Raw genomic sequence first — 13,969 nt, 5'->3', positions numbered from 1 at the left:
TTTTGAGTTATTCATTAACACTTTGCCGTCCGGCTTAACCGCAATGGTTACGTGTGCAAACTAGCGCCTAACTGCCAGTGTCACCACAGTGGTTACGTGCGCAAAATAGGTTGGACCGCAGTGATGTCTGAGCATAGTATCGCTCAGTGGCCGACGACAGTACTTCAGTATCTTTTGCATTCTGTTGGTGTTTTGTTTTGTAACAATATATTGTACACGTCAACGTTTCATGATTTCATAAGTACGTTTGCCCTGACATCATTGCAGACGAAAGAGATGATATGATTCTTCACGATGAATGAAAAATTGCATTCATTTCCTATACATACTATACATTTACTATACTATACTACGAAATTTCATGCTAAAAAATCATAACTTTTGAACAACTGAACCGATTCAGATAATCGACATATCAAATTGAAGCCAATGATAGATCTTCTTTGAAAAAATATACATACTTGCGAAAAATGTGGATTCTCGTTTTTGTAATTATTGATTGTGTTAGTTTTCCATAGTTTTTTCGATTGAAGATAGAGGGCGCTATATTTTTGAATATTTTTTTTTTGAAAGCTGGGGTTTTTACGTAATGTATTTCGAAACAAATGAAGTGTCTTTTCAGATTTTGAGTTATGAATTTTCAAATTGAAGTTGTTTTCAGTATTCGTTCAATACTTCTATGCAGCTAGACTAAATATATGCGGCTTGAATCAAAAGTGCAATAATTTTTTAAATAAGACTAGCCCATTGGCTTCAATTTAATATGTCGATTACCTAAATCGGTACATTAGATCAAAAGTTATGAATTTTTGAAAAAGTAATTTTTGGAAGAAAAGGCAAAAAAATGATTTATCGTACCATCGGTTCAATTTGAAAAATCATAACTCATGAATGACAAAAATCACATTTCTGATTTTTGGATATGTTATGTAAAAGACCTCAGTTTTCAAAAAAAAATATATAAAAAAATATAGCGCCCTCTAGTCTGAAGCCATGAGAACATCAAAAATCAAATACAATCAATAATTACAAAAACAAAATCCATTTTTTTGCAAGTGTTTTTCTAAAAAATATCATCTAATTTGATATTTCGATCATCCAAATCGGTTCTGCAGTTCGAAAGTTATGAATTTTCGAAAAAGTCATTTTTGGAAAAAACAGGAAGTGGGTTATATCTATGGTATAACCGCAAGGGTGACGTAGGACTATCGTTGATTTAGGGATCATTTGTTTGAAGTTGAATCTAAATCCATCCTGAATGAATGAATAAATAAATATTTGGGTGGCTTCAAAAACGAGAGCATTACGTTGGAGGCTCAAGGTTATATGCATTCAATATTGGATACAAAAAACCTTGTTCTGAAGAATAATCTTCAGAAGCTTTCCTGTTAACTGCACTTGATTGACAAACCACAAAACCAAATGTATGTGGTCGCAGTATTATATGGATAGAAAAAAATTAAAATAAACTCGCTTGGATGTGATTTTCAATTCCAAGGGGAACTGGCAGATTATTTTTCAGCAACGATCATTTCTTTCCAGGTTTCTTCTCGATAACCAGCAAACGAAAAGAGTTGCGCGCGTGTATGTGTGTGTGTGTGTGGCGGCTGCTTCAATGTCTTCCCAAGGAACCGTATTTCGATGCTCTCTTGGTCACCTTCTCTTCTCCTTCTGATCGATCGGCTTTTCTGCGCTCCCTCACAGTTAAAACAAACTGATTGCATTTCAGGTCAGGTCAGGCCAGGTAATGAATCCCTCGATCCCTCGCCGTTCAGCTCGTTCAGTAACGATGTTGTCTTGTCGATGTCCTCAGGCGTCGTGCACAAATTACGTAACGCTAAAAATCCGGATCTTGAACCCCCTCCCCCCCTTACGTAACGCAATTTCCTATCTCTAATAAACAGAAAGTAACGCAACATCTACCTCCTCCCCCCTCATCGCGTTACGTAATTTGTGTACGACGCCTCACGAAAAATGAATGGGTTTCACCACCAGAATATCATTTAAGTATGCTTTTCGTGCGTGATTGAATCGAGAGAAGGTGTGGTTTACGATGGCAATTTGGAAGGCAAACTAGAGGAGAATAAACTCTCTGAGTATGAAAATTTCGGCGACTGAGCAATATCGATTGAATATTATATAATTTTCGCGATACGAAACAATTTCCGTTGCGCGCGCATACAATATTAGATACGAAAATATCCTACTGATGGGAAAGAATAATCTTCCGAAGCTTTCCAGCTAATTACACTTGATTGAAAAATTACGAAATCAAATGTATTTGGTCGCTGTGTTATATGATTAGAAAACATTAAAATAAACTCTTTCGCATGAATGTATTTTTCAATTCCCAGGGAACTGGCAGATTGTTTTTCAGCAACGATTAGATCTTTCCGGAATTTTCTCGATGCTGTATGGCATCCAAACGAAAATTCTCGTTTCAGTTTGGCCTGCAAAAAACTTTTCTGAACTCTAATCCATCAAATTTGGAGCCCTGAAAAGGGCCGTTGATTATATGCTAAGCTAATATAGCACACTCTCCTCGGATACGATGGGCCAGCTGGATGTCCTTGGGCATGATGTGACGCGTTTTGCATGGATAGCACACAAATTGGTATCTTCGAATAGGACTCCTGCAGCGTCATAACCGCGGAACTTTGGTCGGTTTTGAAATCCAAGTCGGTTTTGAAATCCTGAGCAATTCAACGAACTGCTGCAAAGGTAGCTTGCGGATCAGCGACTTCTGATAGCGACGAATTTTACGCAAAGTTCCCGGTCGATAGCGATGTGGCGTCTCCACACTTCCTGCGGCTGGTGCGCTTATCCGAGCTGCTTTCGTGGTGCCTTACCACCGAAAGACTAACGAGCTGTCTGCTTTGTCCCAAACAAACGAGTTCTCACGGTGCGAGAGTAGAGTAAGAAATGACGCACCGTGAGGACTCAAGCTCGTTAGTCTTTCGGTGGTAAGGCACATGAAAGCAGCTCGGATAAGCGCACCAGCAGCAGGATAGGTGAAGAAGCCACATCGCTATCGACCGGGAACTTTGCGTGAAATTCGTCGCTATCAGAAGTCGACCAAATTGGTGATCCGCAGCTACCTTTGCAGCATTTGGATCGTGGAATTGCTCAGGACTTCAAAACCGACTTGCGCTTCCAGAGTTCCGCAGTTATGACGCTGCAGGAGGCTTATTCGAAGATACCAATTTGTGTGTTATCCATGCAAAACGCGTCACATCATGCCCAAGGACATCCAGCTGGCCCATCGTATCCGAGGAGAGCGTGCTATATTAGCTTAGCATATAATCAACGGCCCTTTTCAGGGCTCCCAATTTGATGGATTAGAGTTCAGAAAAGTTTTTTACAGGCCGAACTGAAAGGAGCATTTAGCGAAAATCGTGGTGTCGATGATAATTCGATTACGATAGGTGCCATGCATATGGATTTCATAATGAAGAATATGAAATATATGACATGATGTAGTGAATATATCCGAAGAAATCACTTTGGTGAAACTGCATTATAAAATTATTTGTGTACGAATGCCGCAATCGATAGTCGACTGTAATTTGCGCTGGGTAATTTCCTCGGAGGACTCAATTCCTCCTTTGAGCATTAAGAAACTCTTTCTGGTAAAACGAAGTGGTATGAATCACATTATTTGAATGATAGAATGAAGAAGTTTTCTGCCAATTTCCTTCAACCTCCAAACATATCTTTCTCCCGTTTGTCGTTTTCGCGTTCGCTAATCTTTTCTCACAACACCCATTTCTCGTTTGAGAAATTGTTGAGTAAACATTGTTTGCCAGTGCGCGTAGAGCGGGAATTCCTAAAGATTCATTGCACCTCTAATAAATTGTCGAAAGACGTGGTCTTAGGTTTATCGCACTTGATTGAAAAAATCCAAAACGAAATGTATTTGGTCGCAGCATTATATGAGTAGAAAGCAAATAATCGCTCGAAAATGACTTGATTTTAGCGATGATGTTTCACGTTTTTCATGTTACGCATCCAATATTGGATACGAAAGTTTTCCACTGATGGGAAAAAAATATTCAGAAGCTTTCCTATTAATTGCGATTGATTGAAAAATCACAAAACCAAATGTATTTGGTTGCAGTGTTATATGGATAGAAAACATTAAAATAAACTCTTTCGCATGAATGTATTTTTCAATTCCCAGGGGAACTGGCAGATTATTTTTCAGCAACGAGAATTCCGCGCGTGTATATGTGTGTGTTGCGGCCGATGTTTCAAGCGGAATCGTGGCATCACTCTCCTCCTGATGGATTCCCTTCTGGCCTTAGGTGCACATACAGGCTCTTGGTGACACCGTTCATTAGCGCTTTCATGATAAACGAAAATAGCTTCACAACACAGCGACAACGTGCTCCAATCGCTGTTCAATCATAACTGAGGGTGTTTACGAGCAGCGCTCGCTTATATACCGATTGGTGATTTCAATAGCCTGTTTTGAAAGCAATTTTAAGACTATTGAAACAAGTTTTTGGATGAAAAAGTAACAAGTATATGACGCGTAGACCTTTTATCTTTCGAATGAAGTGTTTATCATACCATTTCGTTCTGTTGTTTAAGAGCTATTAACGCTCAAAATTTCGGTCTCCGGCGTAACGCTTTCATTTTCGAAACTTCGGTTTTACACCTCGGTATAGAAATGAAAGACGTAGTCCTACGTCAAAAAACCGAAAAAAATAATTTTTCGGACCACCCTAAAATATGAATTAGCACCATAATGAAAAAATGGAAAAATACTGGTCAAATATTTTTCGATAAAGGACAAATCTACCACGTTTCACGAAAATTTGAAAATATATATACAACCATTCCATGTGAATGCGATATAGTGGTTCTCAAGGGGCAAAATGATTTTTCGAATCACCGGTTAACTTTGAAAAATCATATCTTAAAAATATAAAAAAGCATCTCTGAAATCGAGATATGTCATGTAAAACGTCCTCAGCTTTCAAGAAAAATATAAAAAAATATAGCGCCAATGAAAACAATAAAAAACAACTACAATCGATACGAAATGAAATTAAACGAAATTACGGAAATGAAATTTTTTTTTGCTAGCTCAATATTTTTAATAAAAGGCTAGCCCATTGGCTTCAATTAGATATGTCGATAATCTAAACTTATTCAATGGTTCTAAAGTTATGAATTTTTGAAAATGTCAGTTTTGGGAAAAAGTGGGAATTTCGGACCACACTAAAATGGAAATAGTCACCCCAACGAAAAAATAAAAAATATGGGTCTAATGTTTTGCGATAAAGAACAAAACCACCACTTTTCATCGCAATCTGAGAACCACTTTATCGGTTTGGCATGAAACGGCTGTATATATACAAAATATACATACACAAAATATATAGTAATATACAAAGACAATCTTACGTGCATCTCGATGTATAAAGCATTAATAAATCTGTGAAAATTAACGTTGAAAGACATTTCTACAGATCCGCACACTTTTACAGACATTTCCACAATTTTAACAGACTTTCACATATTTTTACAGACCTTTTTTAAAACTCATCTGGCAACACTTCGTTCCACTTTTTATCGAATTATTCATGCGATTTGAAAATTCGCAGGAGTAAACATTTACGTGACTGTGACTTCGTTTGTTTTTATTTCGTTCGGAAAAACATTATATTAGGGAAAGTGGACATTGAAAATGCGTAGCTCAGTGAAAGGCTGCCCGAATACGAGTGAAAATGTTTGCGTTAGCTTTTATTGTATACCCTTGGAAACGTTTTTACAGACGCACTGGGTCGATTTTTGCGGAGACAAAAAAACTAGTTCCGAATAAGGATTCCCGTATCTGTGGAGTAAGTACGATGTTTGAATTATTGAAAACCAAGTGTAGCAAACCTTTCATACATATTTTCAGGATCGTTTTGATAGAAATACATCGTTTCGTTTCAACTGGAAAGGAAACCTCGTGAGAAACTGTAATGCCTTCCCAACAATTAAACCGGCATTTGACTCGGAGGATTACGTCCATCATCAACAAAAAGTGCAGATTGCTTTACCGTTATATTCATCATCAGCACTAGCGGATCATAATTACGCGAATTCCATTCGGTCAGCTTCACTAGCAAGGCTGTTAGAAAAAACGTTAGAAAAAAATATTTCACTTTTGCTATGTATTTATGTATCGAAATTCGCCAATGTCGAATTTTGCTCTCACATTGAAATCTTGAAGTGAACTAAGCGTTATTCGTAGGTTGTTGATATCCTGTCAGGTTTTGATACCTTGCAATATGAGATGTTCTTTCAGAGATGCAATGATCAATTAAACAATTGACGGAAAATGTAGTTCATTCATTTTATAATGTTAATTATTTTTGCCTTTGATAACAATACCTTTTTTATAGTGTTGATTATCATAAGAAAAATAACACTCCTGATCGTTGGATCTGTTTTGACATTTCAATTGGATCTTTTTAGACAGCCGTTTTGATTCAGTCCGCACCAAGGCGTTGTATTATAGGTGGACCGCAATGTCAAAATTGCTGTTCGGCCATTGCTCGTGAAAAAACAAATTTGTTTACAAAACAAGTCGTATCTTTTGGTGACAAATGCATTCGTTGGCAAAATAGCTGCTCGCGCTTTATTGTTTATTGTAAAATGTACTTCTGTTTGGCTCCCATCGGCGGGGAAAATAGTACTATCAGCTTACGGCGATGGTGACAAACAATAACGCTGATTGTGGCTCCACTGATTTCGCTCAGGAAGGAGGAGAATGCTGTGCATATACCTGGAAGGAGATCCGGAAAGAGCTTGTAACGGTAATTGGCTAGAGCAAAAGGAGGTTGTGCACTATATTCCACGAATATATATATTTGCTTATTTTTTCCTTCAATGATTTTCCTTAGCGAGTTGACATTGAAATCATAACCGCACACCCAAACAAAAAGTAAATAATTCTGAAAGTTACGTCTCGCTACTCGTCTCACGTCATGTCCTGAAAGTGTCAAGAACGAAACACCTATAGTTCAGCATCTTGGTCCGCACTACCTAGGTTTGATGCTGTCAAATGCAGTGTATTAGTATATGGATGCCCTAGGGCCGACTCGTTCAGTCTGACCGAGTGGTTTTTAGTGTCAAGATGTACAATAACGTGTATTTTTAGTGAAATCGTATTACTCGAGCAACCGAAGCCTTAATGAAACATTGTCATCTTATGGTAAGAATTTCAACATTTCTCGTCGTCGATTACTTCCTCTGGGGGTACGTGAAAGACCGTTGCTATGTTAATAAGCCACAAAATTTGAAGGAACTTAAAGAAGAAATAACTCGGCGGCGACACCCTACCATCTCGAAACGAACGGGACGAACTGATGGTGGCTGGATGAACTCTAGAGCATTCCACGAATATATGATCAACGTATTTATTGTTGGCTGTGTTGGGCAAAATCGGACATTGAACACGAATAAAAATGAAATTTATAGACACGTTTTTATTTCAACTGATCCGGTTACATGGTAACAAAGGAATGACAAAACACAAACGAAATATTGAATCAAACGATTTTTCTCGAAGATTCATAGTTTGTTTTTCTCTTCGTAGTCTAAGGGTGGGTTTAGACTAGGGATATATTCATTTGAAGAAATATGATGAGATTTATAGAAATCGCTTCAACCATTTACACTAGCGCGAACTTTTATAATGAATATATTCATATTTTCGGTGAATTTATTCACCTTAAGTAGAACTGCATCCAACTTTAGTGATTTCTCACCAGTGAGAAATTCACCAGCGTTTGCCTGAATATGCCTGAATTTATTCTATTCAAAGTGGTTATATATACCTGGAAGAAATGTATCATATATATTCTCACCCGTTTACATCTATTTTCGCATGAATAAATTGAATGAACTGGATGCATCCTTGGTTGTCTTCCATAATGCATGTTGGTCCGTCCAGCGTTTCACCCATGTCACTGAGCAGCCTTCTCAACCAAACATTTTCTTGACTGGCCTCTCCGAGCGACACGTACTCAGATTCCATTGAGCTGAGCGTGACGCAGTGCTGGAGTCTGCTGCCGCACGATATTGCTCCTCCTGCATAGAGAAATACATATCCCGTGGTCGACCGACGAGTGCTGCTGTCGCCAGCCCAATCGGCATCGGAGAATCCTAGCAGTCCTTCAGTATTGTTCTTGTACAGCAGCTTAGCCCCTTCCGTTGACTTGAGATAACGGAGTTCTCTCTTCGCCGCCAACCAATCGTTTTCTGTAGGAGCACACACCTTACGGCCAAGGATCGATGCACTCATGGCGACGTCTCGTCGAGCACACACAGCGACGTAAAGCAGGACGCCCACAAGACTCCAGTAGGTCGTGTTGTCTGGGAAGGGTGAGCTGGTATCTATCGATGAAGTGAATCCGGTATCCATCGGACATTTGGCAGTCTTGGCATCTTGCAACCCGAATCTAGCAACGATTTTGTCAATGTAACTCTCCGAACAAATTCTTTATTTCCCGTCCAATCGTCGGATCTCCAGACCTAGGAAGAAACTAGGCTCTCCCAAGTCGGTTATGTCGAACTCCTCACTCAATGCTTTGGTCACTCGGTCGATCTCCGAAGAATCCTGGCAAGTGACAAGTATGTCATCGACATATACGAGCAGATAGACTCTCAGTCCACCGACGATCTTGGTGTAGAGACATTGATCCATTTCGCTTTGCGTAAATCCCAAGCTTCGCAACACGCCGTGTAAACGCTGCTTCCAGCACCTGGCTGATTGTTTTAACCCGTAGATGCTACGGCGTAGTCTGCACACAAGCCGCTTGTTACTCTTCTCGATGAAGCCAGAAGGTTGTTTCGTATATAACTCCTCAGCTAAGGTACCGTACAGGCAGTCTTCAGAATTCAACTCGGTGCTGATGCGCAACAAGATTTTTGTACCCAGTTGAGCTCCCACTCCGTGTGCGCACTAGCGCTCTGTCAAATGAGCACACACCGAAACACAGATGAAATGTTTGGCTGTCAGCACCGTTTTTGCGCTGTGCTTGCGCCGTACTTATTTTGAGCTGTAATGTGCACCGGTTTTCGCGCCGAGATTAGCACCGTGTTTCTGCACCTACCTGCTCTACACCGCGCATGAATTTTATTTGCTTTCTCTGTTGATTCATATTTCTGTACCCAAGCGCATACGGTTGGTAATGGCATGGATGCAGCGCTGTTGATTTTTTTTTGCTTTGCTTAGGACGACGGAAGGCAAAATGGGGCGCTAGAATTTGATGTGTACGGAAATGAGCGTGCGTCTTAGAATGCGCCCACATGATTTATAATGTTCACTATATTAAATTTCAAAGTTCATTTATATATATATATATATATATATATATATATATATATATATATATATATATATATATATATATATATATATATATATATATATATATATATATATTAGGCTGTCAAAAAAGTCCTGCGGTATTTCCGCGAGGTGTCGTTGTAAGCGCGTAGTTCTAGTTGTATTCATTGTATCGAGAACACTATAGCTTGTTGGAAATGTATTTTTGCACGCTATAATATAGTCCTCGACAGTACTTTGTTTGGTTAAGTCGTTCGTGAGTTATAGTGTCGCAAATATGGAGCAAAATAAAGAGAAAATCCGACATATTTTACAGTACTACTATGACAAAGGCAAAAATGCATCTCAAGCTGCCAATAAAATTTGTGCAGTTTATGGACCCGATACAGTTTCCATTTCCACCGCACAACGATGGTTTCAACGTTTTCGTTCTGGTGTAGAGGTTGTCGAAGATGCGCCACGCTCCGGAAGGCCTGTCGTCGAAAATTGCGACAAAATCGCTGAATTAGCCGAGAAAGACCGGCATAGTAGCAGCCGTAGCATCGGCCAAGAGCTGGGGATAAGTCATCAAACCGTTATTAACCATTTGAAGAAGCTTGGATTCACATAGAAGCTCGATGTATGGGTGCCACACACGTTGACGCAAAAAAACATCTTTGACCGTATCGACGCATGTGAATGTGAATCGCAACAAAATCGACCCGTTTCTGAAGCGGATGGTGACTGGCGATGAAAAGTGGGTCACTTACGACAACGTGAAGCGCAAACGGTCGTGGTCGAAGCCCGCTGAAGCGGCTCAGACGGTGGCCAAACCCTCATTAACGGCCAGGAAGGTTCTGCTGTGTGTTTGGTGGGATTGTCAAGGAATAATCTATTATGAGCTGCTTCCCTATAGCCAAACGCTCAATTCGGACCTGTACTACCAACAACTGGACCGCTTGAAGGTAGCACTCATGAAGAAGAGGCCATCTTTGATAAACAGAGGCCGCATTGTCTTCCATCAGGACAACGCCAGGCCACACATTTCTTTGGTGACGCGCCAGAAGCTCCGGGAGCTCGGATGGGAGGTTCTTTTGCATCCGCCGTATAGTCCGGACCTTGCACCAAGTGACTACCACCTGTTTTTGTCCATGACGAACGAGCTAGGTAGTCAGAAGTTAGCCACAAAAGAGGCCTGTGAAAATTGGCTATACGAGTTTTTTGCCAATAAGAAAGCGAGCTTCTATAACAGGGGTATTATGAAGTTGGCATCTCGTTGGGAACAAGTCATCGAACAAAACGGCGCATATTTGACTTAAAACAGATGATTATAACTAATTTTATGAACAAATGAAAATTCAAAAAAAATACCGCAGGACTTTTTTGACAGCCTAATATAACTTCATATTTCGGACACTAATATCTTGAAATGCTTGATGCATTGATGATATAACTATAAAATTAATATCATAATTGCTTATTTACAGTAATCCCTTGGTTTCACTATCACTTCATTTGAGAATTACATTTAAATAGGAAAAAATCCATCCAAAAATCCACTTATTTGATTCTTATTCGCTTGATTTGAAAAGCATTTTATTCGATGGTTTTTTCATGCTTTTCAATCAAATAGGTAACAAAGTAGAAAGCTTAAAAGCATATTGAACTAATTTATTAAAAATATCAACCAAATAATACCTGTGCATAAAGTTGAGAACTGTTTTCTGCATCATATGCCATTAGCGCCCGAAATATGATTCAGAACGGTACACTCACGAAAATAAAAATGTGAATATTTCAGAACTTGAAAGTTGAAGCTTTACAAAAATGTATATTTCATTCTCATGTGTTGATTTATCACGATTTTACATCATTTGAAAAATCACTAAAAATGTTCACTCCGAATTCTGTTCCTCTAATTTTTTGTCGAGTGTTTTTATTCCATTTCATTTTTTATAAATTTATTGATTTTTATTTAATATTTTAATTTATACAGGAACATATGTTAAAAGTGAGCAATATTTTGATAACAATAAAACCAAATCAACCTGAGGCTCAGAGTTACCCAACATCTCAACAACAGTCAAATATTTCAACAGAGGACGATTTGGAAGCCTTGCTCGAAGAAGAATGCCAGAAAGCTTCATCTTCCAAACTTTATCCTTCGCAGGTAGATCTGAAGTTGAAACTTTTGGAATTGGCTAACACCAAAACACGACTTCCGGTCAATACAGATGTGGTGAAATACTGGGAATCCCAACAATTCGAAGATCCACAATTGTATGAGTTGGCGATGGTTGCTTTATCTACATCAGCAACGCAAGTGTCAGTTGAGCGATGCTTCTCAGCGACTTTTATTAGAGCAACATCGGTTACGAATGTCCCCTAATATGCTCGACGATTTGATGATCATCCGCTGCAACCGCGACTTATTGTCAGACCGCGACTGAGCAAAGCTTCAGACTGCAAACGTAATGACGAAAAGAAAAAAAAAACAAAGCGTCCATGGGAAACGCTTGCGCTGGGGCGAAGGAAAAGACAAAACAAAAGAGACACTGACGCTCCCGGATTTATACACGAGTCGCACCGGGCTCAAAATCAATGCCCTCATGTTCAAAGATTTTGGTGCACTTGGTTCAAAGAGAGAACAGATGTTTTTCATGAACGGGCGCTGATGAAAATAAAACTCAAGCGCACCGCTGGGTTTGGTTTTCTGAAGACTGCGTACAGGTATGCGGTTTTAACATACAGGTGCCGAAGAGTCAGATTACGTTGAGACGCCACTGCCAATGAAGTCCGAAGGGTGGTTTGCTTGATCACAGGAGCAAACGTTTCCTCGAAGTCCTCCCCGTACTTCTGGGTGTAGCACTGAGCTACTAAGCGAGCTATATATTTAACGATCTCGTTTCCGGAACCTCTTTTGATTTTATAGATCCACCGACAGCCTACCGCTTTGCGACCGACTGGGAGTACTGTGAGCTCCCACGTGCTGTTCCGATCATGGGACTCCAGCTCCTCTTTCATTGCAGCTCATCACTCCGTCTCATCAGAACCAGACAACGTCTCTTGAAAACTCTGTGGTTCATCCGCTCATCATCCGCCGCCTGGACGTAGCAGATCTCCTCAAGCAGCCGACGTGGCGGAATCGCTTTGAAGGCGCGCGATGATCGACGGAGAAATTCTTCTTCAAACCCCTCAAAGTTAGGCTCGTTCTCGGTTGAACTGTGGAACGAATTGCTGTCGTCGGTTCTGTTCTCTTGCTCCGCAATTTCTTCCGGATCCTCGAATACCGCTTCATCAACGAACTCTTCACCGAAGGCATGTAACTGCGCCGTGACATTTGCTCTTCCAGTTAAGTTCGTACCAGTTTGAAACTCCTCGTGAGTAGTACTAGTCAGCTCAAGGAACTTCGCATCTCTGCTGATAGTGATTCGGTTCGTAGCCGGATCCAGGAACCGATACGCCTTCCTTCCTTCGGCATACCCGACAAATATCATCTTTCGCGCCTTCGGATCAAGCTTCCGTCTTTTCTCATCCGGCACGTGGACGTACGCCTCCGTACAAAACACTCGCAGGAAGGAATAATTTGGTATTTTACCCGACCAGAGTTCGAACGGCGTTTCTTCGGTCGCAGCAGTTGGCAGTAAGTTCTGCAGGAAATTGGCTGTTGAAACTGCTTCTCCTTAGTATTGTTTATACATCCCAGCTTCCAACAAAAGACATCGCATCATCTCTTGCAACGTACGATTCTTCCGTTCAGCGGCACCGTTCTGTTGCGAGCTGTACGGTTGCTCCAACCGAATTCCGTTCGCCGCCGAAAATTTCTTCAACTCAGCACTGGAGTACTCTCCTACCCCCTTGGGAACGTATTAGCTTCGGCAAACGGCCAAACTGGTGCTGCATCATCCTCGAATATTCGATGATCTTTTCAGCCGCTTCCGACTTGTTCGTCAGCAGGTACAGAACGCAATATCGCCTGTAATTGTCCACCATCGTCTTCAGGAAACGATTCCCTCTCGGTGTTGCAACCTCCAGAGGCCCACACAAGTCGGTATGGACGAGGTCTCCTACAGCGCTGGAAGTGGACGCGGACTGGCTTGGAAACGGCGCACGACACATTTTCCCCCCCATAGCATGCTCCGCAATCAGCTTTCACATCACACTCCTGCAAATTCAAACCGGTTCCGAGACCCTTTCGGACGATCTTCTCTACTGCTTGCTTGTCCAGATGGCCAAGTCGACGATGCCACACATGAATGCAATTCGGATTGTGGCCTGCCGTCGTCGCGAATGCCTTATGTACAGAGGATTTCAGCCGATACAAATTTCCACTTCTTTCAGCACTCAGCGAAACCTTCCTGTTCTTCTGGATCTCGCAGCCGGTTTTGTTGAACAAGAAGGAACAGCCTTCGTCGGTCAATCTGCTGACCGACAGTAGATTTCCGGCCAAAGCAGGAACGTAGTAAACTTGCTTGACAGTCACAGGTACTTCCTTGCCGTTTTCGTCCAGCGAACGGAATCTGCTCGAACCAACTCCTACCGCAGCGATCTTGTTCCCATCAGTGAGGCCAATAGTCGTATTATCTTTTATAACGTTCTCAAGAAGCGATGCATTACTGGTCATATGCGATGTCGCTCCCG

General features: G+C 40.8%; 1 protein-coding gene across 6 annotated transcripts in view; it reads left to right on the top strand.

Annotated features, from left to right (window-relative positions):
* Positions 1-13,969, top strand: part of LOC129768262 (gastrula zinc finger protein XlCGF42.1-like) — a 42,007-nt gene that overhangs the window by 1,531 nt on the left and 26,507 nt on the right. For 2 of the 6 annotated variants that reach the window (XM_055769780.1, XM_055769777.1), the window contains exon 1: positions 7,099-7,210. The exons of 3 other annotated variants lie outside the window; for them this stretch is intronic. The gene's annotated coding sequence lies outside the window, so the exon portion shown is untranslated. Of the gene's footprint in view, positions 1-7,098; positions 7,211-13,969 lie in introns of those variants that run through there. One more of the 6 variants, XM_055769781.1, reaches the window with a different exon arrangement.

This window comes from Toxorhynchites rutilus, chromosome 2 (genome assembly GCF_029784135.1).
Source record: "Toxorhynchites rutilus septentrionalis strain SRP chromosome 2, ASM2978413v1, whole genome shotgun sequence".
NCBI lineage: Eukaryota > Metazoa > Arthropoda > Insecta > Diptera > Culicidae > Toxorhynchites > Toxorhynchites rutilus.
The sequence above is the reverse complement of the archived record's forward strand: the minus strand, read 5'-3'. Positions and strand labels throughout refer to the sequence as shown.